We start from the raw sequence: 8,485 nt of genomic DNA on the forward strand, positions 1-8,485 counted from the left end.
TTCGAGCCTCCCTAACTACCTGGCCATGCCGGACCATCTCTTGCGTGTTACAGTTTATTTTGTTTTACTGAAATTTATCATTATGTAAAATACATTTAAATAAATTTTGAAAACAGTTAGTATTTTTTATTCAAAATTCATTATCATAAAATATTAATGTAGTCTTATTGTATTGTTAACCGACATATTTGTATTTCAAAAATAGTATTTTCAATTGTAAATCTTTGTTAGAATCATGTTATCAATTATTAGTCTTCAGTCGAATCATCTAAACGTTTTTAACTTATAGAATCTTACTGAATTTAATCATATTATTTAAAGAACGAAGGCCTAAGTTCCGTAATGACTTTGGAACTACTCTCGTCGTCGATCGCTCACAGGCTGATATTCATGCACTATTGATGGGCTTTGCAGCTTCCACTGTACGAAGCTTCTGTGATTCTTTGGAGAGGTCAGTACTCGACCACATAATTAGGCGAAAGTTAAACAGACCACTCACTGTACGTGGATATCGGTTTCCAGCACTAACTTCAGCAGGCCAAAGGCAGAACGGTTTCCAACATCAGCTTTAGCAGGCCAAAGGCAGAAACGTGATTCCAAATGCTTTAGCCATCTTCCTCATGAAGTACATTTATTGATTTCGAGATGCTGGCTGAATACTTGTGATCGTTAGCCTCGTCAGCCTTTGTCAGCTTCAAATTATTGTATATTATCTTGTTAACGGTAATATATGATGTGCCTAACGTCATCACAATTGTATTTTGAGTCGAAAGATTTCTTTTTTTGCGCAACAATGACCCTCACTTTACGGATGAAAGCTTTGCTTTGTATTTACTTGGGATGTGTTTTCTGAGCCCGTTGCTTTCCTGATTGCTCTACAGTGCGAGTTTTCCGCTTCCTTGGAGCTTGAAGGTTCATTTCTTCAAAATGTTGTGTCCTTTGACTCTACATCATTTAACACTGTATGAGTACTCTCCCTTTAGAAAACTATTTTTTCTATCCCCATACCATAAAAATACCGTGATGGCATTGTATTGCAACACAATTGGGAATTCGCCCCGGACCATGGCTCAGATCTGCAAGTGTGTGTGTTTGTCTGTGTTATTCTCATTGCAAAGCCACATCGGGCTATCTGCTGTGTCCACCGAGGGGAATCAAACCCCTGATTTTAGCGCTGTAAATCCAGAGACTTACTGTTGTCCCAACGGGGCACCAGATCTGCGAAGACATATCAGTACATCATCACAAATAAGTCCGTGAAAAAAATACAATTAATTTTACTATATAAATGTATACATTTCTAATAGCTATTGCGATTTGATGATAAATCCACCTCCAACGAATCCAGTTAAAGCAATTATAGTTACAATCACGGTGGATATAGCGTGGCCCAATAGTTTGCGTTCCGACTATGGACTTGTGGGCGTATTATAAGGGTGACAATTAAATCCCAATATTCGGCCAAACCAGGGTGAGTACTGTTGACTTGCTATTATCCCTCTGATCTATCAATTCAAAATTATGGAGTGCTAATAGGTTTGTGCAAATATCCTAGAACATACCAAAAAAAAAAAGAAGTATGTGCCTAACTGTATATTTATTTGCGACAATAAAAAATACATTCTTCTCTGTATAACATTCGCTAAAGCAAGGCAAGAGATTTTCCTGTAAAAAAGGCATGTATCCTATGGAACTCAAATAACCAAGAACGAATACAAGAATCGTTTTGCCACCGTAGCAAATGCTTGTATAAACTATGACTCTAAAACTTGTGTGTTTGATCGTTGGTCTAAACTTAACAGGTTAAAATACTCTTTTAATTTTATTTCTTGATATATAGGTGCTTAAGAGGTTGTCTTGTAGAATAAGCATGTATCCTATGGAACTGAAATAACCAAGAACGAATACAAGAATCGTTTTGCCACCACAGCAAATGCTTATATAAACTGTGACTCTAAAACTTGTGTGTTTGATTGTTGGCTCTAAACATAATAGATTAAGAGACCCTTTTAATTTTCTTTCTTGATCTATGGAGTGTTCAAAAAAGTTGACTCATCAAAGAAGTCCAATTAATATACAAGGTGTCTCTCAATCAACATGATGCACCAGTCAAGACAATGACCTTTGTTCATAGGTATCAGCAGCGGTTTTCTTTTAGCAACCCCTCCGAACATAATGAAAAGCCTTTGCACAAAGCGTTGTCGTGAGGATAATCATTTCTAGAATTACTGACAAATATTGTTGCAATTAACTCGAAGCTAACGAACTGCTGTTAGTACGATTGGAGTGGAAATTATCTCAGTGATTTTGTTAGCAGTTAAGTATACCATAATAAATTGTTGAACTTCTATTGAAATATCAAAAACAGCAATAATACAGCGTATAGCTTAGCCAGATACATTTCAGCTTCTACATGTTTTCAGAATTATTCTAATTAGTAAATTGGCAATGCTCATTCTTCCAACATTTTTACATCATTTAACCACAATGGGCATGCAAAACAATGAACAAGCTTATTACAGCTAGGGTCTAGGTATATGACTTATATAATACCGTTTAATGCAAATTATATGAGCATATTATAATACTAAATAAAATAACGACTTATATCTCCTCAATAAGGTCCTGCATGGTCAGGTGGTCAGGGTGCTTGACTCGCAATAAAACATGCTCGCTGTTTCAGCCGTGGGGACGTTATAATGTGACGGTCAATTCCACTATTCTTTGGAGGTGGGTGGTGATGACAAGCTCTTGTCTTACACTGTTAAATTAGGGAGGCTAGCGCAGATAGCTCTGGTGTAGCTTTGCGCGAAAATTCAAACAAGCCAAACCATTATCTCAATATTTCGCTATTACAGCTTCGTCAGGAGCTGTCGACTAGCTAGCTACCAGTGATTAGTAAACTGGTAGGAAATCGACAGCTCCTGACGAAGCTGTAATAACGAAATATTAAGATAATAAAGTTGCATTACGTTATTTTATTTACGTTTATAAAAATGTCTCGAAATAAACTCCAGTTTGCGTTAAATAAAGTTAAGAATAATAACATTATAATACTCATTATCCTTAGAAAACACACAGAATAACATCATAAATAGGTCACTGTAAAAGAAACCTGCTAAACCAAAATATTATCGGAAGGCAGATATCTCAAATATATATATGAAAGCTGATGCTGAAAATTATTACTCGCCATTTGTAATACAGATGTTGCTCTTGTAATAAATGTTATTATCAGACTTGCATTTCATGAAAAATACAACGCCGTTGGTTTTTTTTTCCAACAGATTAAAACCAGTGAAAAAATTACTTGCAAAAGACAGGATATTACCTATCTTATGCAATTCGAATAACGTTACTAAAGCATAAATAACATATCAACTTAAAGAACGCTTACGAAGTAAAATAGCAGTTTTTCTTTGCTGGCGTATTTTTTAAAACAAAAGCACTTCTTTGTTGTAGAAAGCTTTCTAGGCATATGTTTTTAAAAAAAAACACTTTTTTTGTAGAATGCTTTCTAGGCGTATGTTTTAAAACAGAAACACTTCTTTCTTTGTAGAAAGCTTTCTAGGCATATGTTTTTAAAGAAAAAAACTTTTTTTGTAGAATGCTTTCTAGGCGTATGTTTTAAAACAAAAACACTTCTTTCTTTGTAGAAAGTTTCCCCCAAAATTAAACCATATCTTCTTTTTTTTCTAGTCTTATTTATACGTTCAACTATTACATTATTTATTTAGTTCTTTTTATTTGTTCACAAGCCCCAAAACCAGTACGTACGTTTTCGCTTTGCTTATTTGTCCTGGAGTCACCAGCTATGTTTTTTTTTTTCCTTGTAGTGTCTCCACCTTCTGTAAGATTTTTTTGGGTGATGGGAATAACTAATTTAAAGACTTCTGTGGATGTTATAATAGTTGGTCACCATAGAAACACATGACGTCACTAAATATATTTTCCCTATCACACTTACACCTCAAGCTCACTTCTAGTTCATATTTCAAAAAACAAACTTTCTGCACCAGTAGGATTATGATATTTCTTTAAGTGGGATTGTTATGCGCTGTAATACTCAATATTGTTTTCCTACTTGTCAATGGTTGCAACTTACGAAGTTTCTTACTTACCATTAATAAATAGTAATAGGATGCGGAAATAAATTAATGTAATATCACATCTAGTCTTTGACGGAATCCTTCGTTTTTTTATCGAAATATGAAAGTTTCTTCTTACTGAATACACAGTAGCTTACAGCTATGAAAAAGTTCGTTTAAGTAGCACATATTATTGAATTTTATTTCGAATATTAAAATGTCATCATTATATTCATGATAGGTTAGGTTTTCTGACACTATTGTTTGTTAGTTTTAATTAGTTAAAACGTACAAAAGATCACTCGTGTATTTTAAATATAGGAATGTTAACTATGTGTTATTTGGAAGATGGAATGTTGTAGACAGAGTAAACAGCTAGTCAACACCACCGACCGCCAACTCTTGGGGTACTCTTTACCAACAAATAGTTAGATTGAACGTCCCCCAAGCTGAAGACTGGATTCGAACTCGCGAACAGCATATTGTGATTCGAGTGCTCATGGTTAGGAACCCTCTCTACTAACGATACTTTAAAACGAAAAATGAGTATATATGTAGGCTAAAGCTTTTATACTAGAAATAATTGTAGAAATATAAGAGGAATTAAGAAAAACGAAAAATAACCTACCATGAACCCTTGGGTGTACATAAAAAGTTCAGAGGTTTTTTTCAAAGTTTTTGCAACAAATCAAACTTTGTTGTGCGTTTTTTTTGTGTGTGTGTTTTTTTTGTAGGCCTCCTTTGGCCAGGTTTGACCATGGATGAGCATCCGTCCATTGTTAGCTCATGTTGATCGCTCGTCTAGAGTAGCGTCTCTTGTGACTAAGGAGACCGACACGAGAGTGACAGTCCCGGTTGCAGAGGTCACATATGTGCGTTAACGCTGGTCTGTTGGCTGCCTGTTCCTTTAGATGCGCTCGCTTCTCTTCTGCCGCCACCATCAGTTCCTCTTCACTAATCTTCAGCTGTTTATGGAGAGTGTTTCTCCAGTCGGCGCGATCGGCAGCGAGGTCCTCCCAAGTTTCGGTGTTGATGTTTAGCACCTTCATGTCTCTTTTGCAAATATCCTTGTATCTCAGCTGCGGCGGCCGATGCCTCTCTGTCCTTCGGCAAGCTCTCCAAGAGGATGTCTTTTGGGATTCGGCCATCCTTCATACGGCGCACGTGGCCTATCCAGCGCAACCGGCGCTGTCGTAACAGAGTTTACATGGTAGATTGGTTCGTACGAGACAAGGCATCGATGTTAGTTACCTTGTCTTGCCAGGAGATACCAAGTATGCGTCGCAGGCTTCTGAGGTGGAAGGTATTCTGTGTTTTCTTTTGGCGAGCATAAGTAGTCCACGTCTCGCTGCCATATAGAAGGGTGCCGAGGACACAGGCGCTGTACACAGACATCTTCGTCTTCACGGTCAGCTTAGAGTTTGTCCACACTCTCGGCGTAAGGCGAGCAAGGATCGTGGTTGCCTTTCCAATCCTCCTGTCGATCTCAGCATCAAACGAGAGGCTGTCAGTAATGGTAGATAAACTGGTGAACGACATCGAGCTCATAGTCATCGATATTGAGGACTGGTGGTGCCGGTGTGTTCTGGCTCAGGACATTTGTCTCCTTCAGGCTGATGGTTAGTCCGAATTCTTGGCAGGCCTGCGAGAAGCGGTCCATCAGCAGTTGCAGTTCCCGTTCGGTGTGAGTCGCAACTGCAGCGTCGTCATCAAACAGCATGTCCCTAACGAGTACTTCACGAACCTTTGTCCTCGCATTCAGGCGGGCAAGATTGAAGAGTCTACCATCTGATCTAGTCCGAAGATATATCCCTTCTTGTGCTGAACCGAATGCATATCTCAGGAGGAGGGCGAAGAAGATCCCAAAAATAGTGGGGGCGAGCACACAGTCTTGTTTGACGCCACTGCGTATTTCAAAGGGCTCAGAGAGACTACCTTTGAACTGCAAAGTGCGGTTACACTGTTATTTATTGTTTGTAATATACATTTCAATGTAAAAATATTAAAATAACCAAAGTGTCACAAACAGTTGTTGTAAATTAATAGAAAATATATAGGTATAGAAAGTAAACACGTATATGTAAACAATCTAAAATTAATGTTGGGAATATTTATGCTAAAATAGATGAGCAAGCATAAATATTAAGTATTTTTCCCTACTACAAGGCCTGGTTCACTATTCCTAAGGGGGTAGACACAGGGCCAAAGTGATATAAGTTACCAGCATTTGACATGTGCAAATCTTAAGTGCGTAAAAGGATAAGTATCTGTTTATGACTGTTTGACATTCGGTTAACAAGAATGCTTTAAAACAAGCAGAACAAATGCATAAATGTTAGACAATTTACCTGAATATATCTCACTATAGATATTTTCTAAACTAGCTATACAAGAGTGAAATTAATGTCTTTTTTCAGTCATTACAACATACTATTTTTTATCTCACCCTAAAATTTAAAATGAAACAATACATGCTAAATATAGCTGTGTCACAAAGTACTGTAATCAGTTCCCTTTGGTGACACACACGACACCTACACGAAAAAACAAAGAGTAACAAAATAATATCACTCATAAGTAATGCAAAATATTAAAGAGGAAAAGAAAGGCTTAATGAAATAACCAAAATGTAGAGATAACTGTGAATTACAAACAAAAATTATAAAGTAAACAAAACTCAATACAAAATTAAATGCTAAAATTCAGGGATTGACACTGCAATGTGTAGTTTTGTGCTTAGCAACAAACAGGTTTGTTTGTTGGTTGTATAAGCACAAACTTACACAACAGGTTATCTACAATTTGACCACCACAAAAAATCGAATTTTAGCGTTGTAAGTCCGTAAACTTACTGCCGTCCCTAATTTAGCAGTAAAGGATTAGAGGGAAGACAGCTAGTCATCACCACCCACCGCCAACTCTTGGGCTACCCTTTTACCATCGAATAGAGAGATTGACCGTCACATTATAACGCCTCCAAAACTGTAAAGGCGAACATGTTTGGTGGGACGAGGATTTGAATCCGCGACACTCAGGTTACAAGTCAAACGCCCTAACAACCTGGCCATGCCGGGCCTTAGTATTATCCTCACCGTCCGTAGTTTGTGTATCTTTCTTTACTTTATCACTGGATAATTAGTATTAATCTTTATATTTGTATGGCATGCCACAAAACGTTAAACAGTTAAAAACGGCTTGTGAAAAATATTTCCAGTGTAATTTGTTTGAAGAACTATGAGGAAAAACAGCAAGATATCACTAAATTTAATAATCTGAAAACATCTTTCAACACCTAACATCAACCAAAGACTTAATTTATATCGTGTTTCAAGTAATAAACATTCTTCCTATTTCTAAACATTTTTCCTATATCTGTAATATGAATTACATAGATTTACGGTTTAACTTCAAAGTTGTTTTCGTTTATAAACAAAACCACAGGTTTGTTTTTTTGTAACAACATACAACACTGTTATAAGTTTACCCGACAAAGAAATAATTCAATATTTTGTTTATGTTAAGAGAGCTTGCCTTGAAACTGGAAAGAACAAACAAAACTTACTTTACATTTCGGTTAATACATATAAAAATAAGTTTTATCTACAACTCAGTTCGGTGGATTCCGTAAATGCAGTTAAATTCAACAGAGTAGCTTGTCTCGCTAAAGATGGGGAAAAAGGGAGGGAAAGGGGTAGTTCCATCTGTCGGGTAAGAACAGCTCAGACGGAAGAATAAATGAATTACAGTCGTACACAACAACCGACATCTCTCTTTCCAAATAGATTACAGAACACAAACGTAACTAAATGCTCTTACTTTTAGCGTGGTGATAAGAACGGTATATCAAAAAAAAAAAAAAATGTTGAACGTGCATAGCACCTAACATTAGTTCTGCATTAATATAAACATGCATTATTTGATTGGTCACGAAGAACACCTACAATGATGTTTTAGTGTTATTTGCCACAATAAGAACTACCGACATTAATGCAGAACATTTGGACCACTCTGTACATTTTGATTGAGTGACTAAGAATATTTTCAACCAAGTTGGTTATGTAACTACTACCAGATGCCCGTTAAAATAATTCAATGGTAATTATTTTTCTAAAAATAGTGATGAATAAATATAAAATGTGCAGTCAGTCCAATCCCCTGTATCAGACTGATATGTCTAGTGGGCCGCTTAAACGTATTCTGTTATCCGATGTGTTATTTCAATAACGAAAATTGCATTACGTTTGTTTTAAGGTAAAGGAGAATGAATACATGCATTGTTGCCAAAAATGTCTGGGTTTCGATGCAGTGGGTGAAACTAGTACATTAGAGCGTTCAGGCTTGCTAAGTAGCTGCGGAGATTTTTGGCGCTGTATGCCACCATTCCTTGCTATTTCACT

This window comes from Limulus polyphemus, unplaced genomic scaffold (assembly GCF_000517525.1).
Source record: "Limulus polyphemus unplaced genomic scaffold, Limulus_polyphemus-2.1.2 Scaffold90, whole genome shotgun sequence".
In the NCBI taxonomy this organism is placed as follows: domain Eukaryota; kingdom Metazoa; phylum Arthropoda; class Merostomata; order Xiphosura; family Limulidae; genus Limulus; species Limulus polyphemus.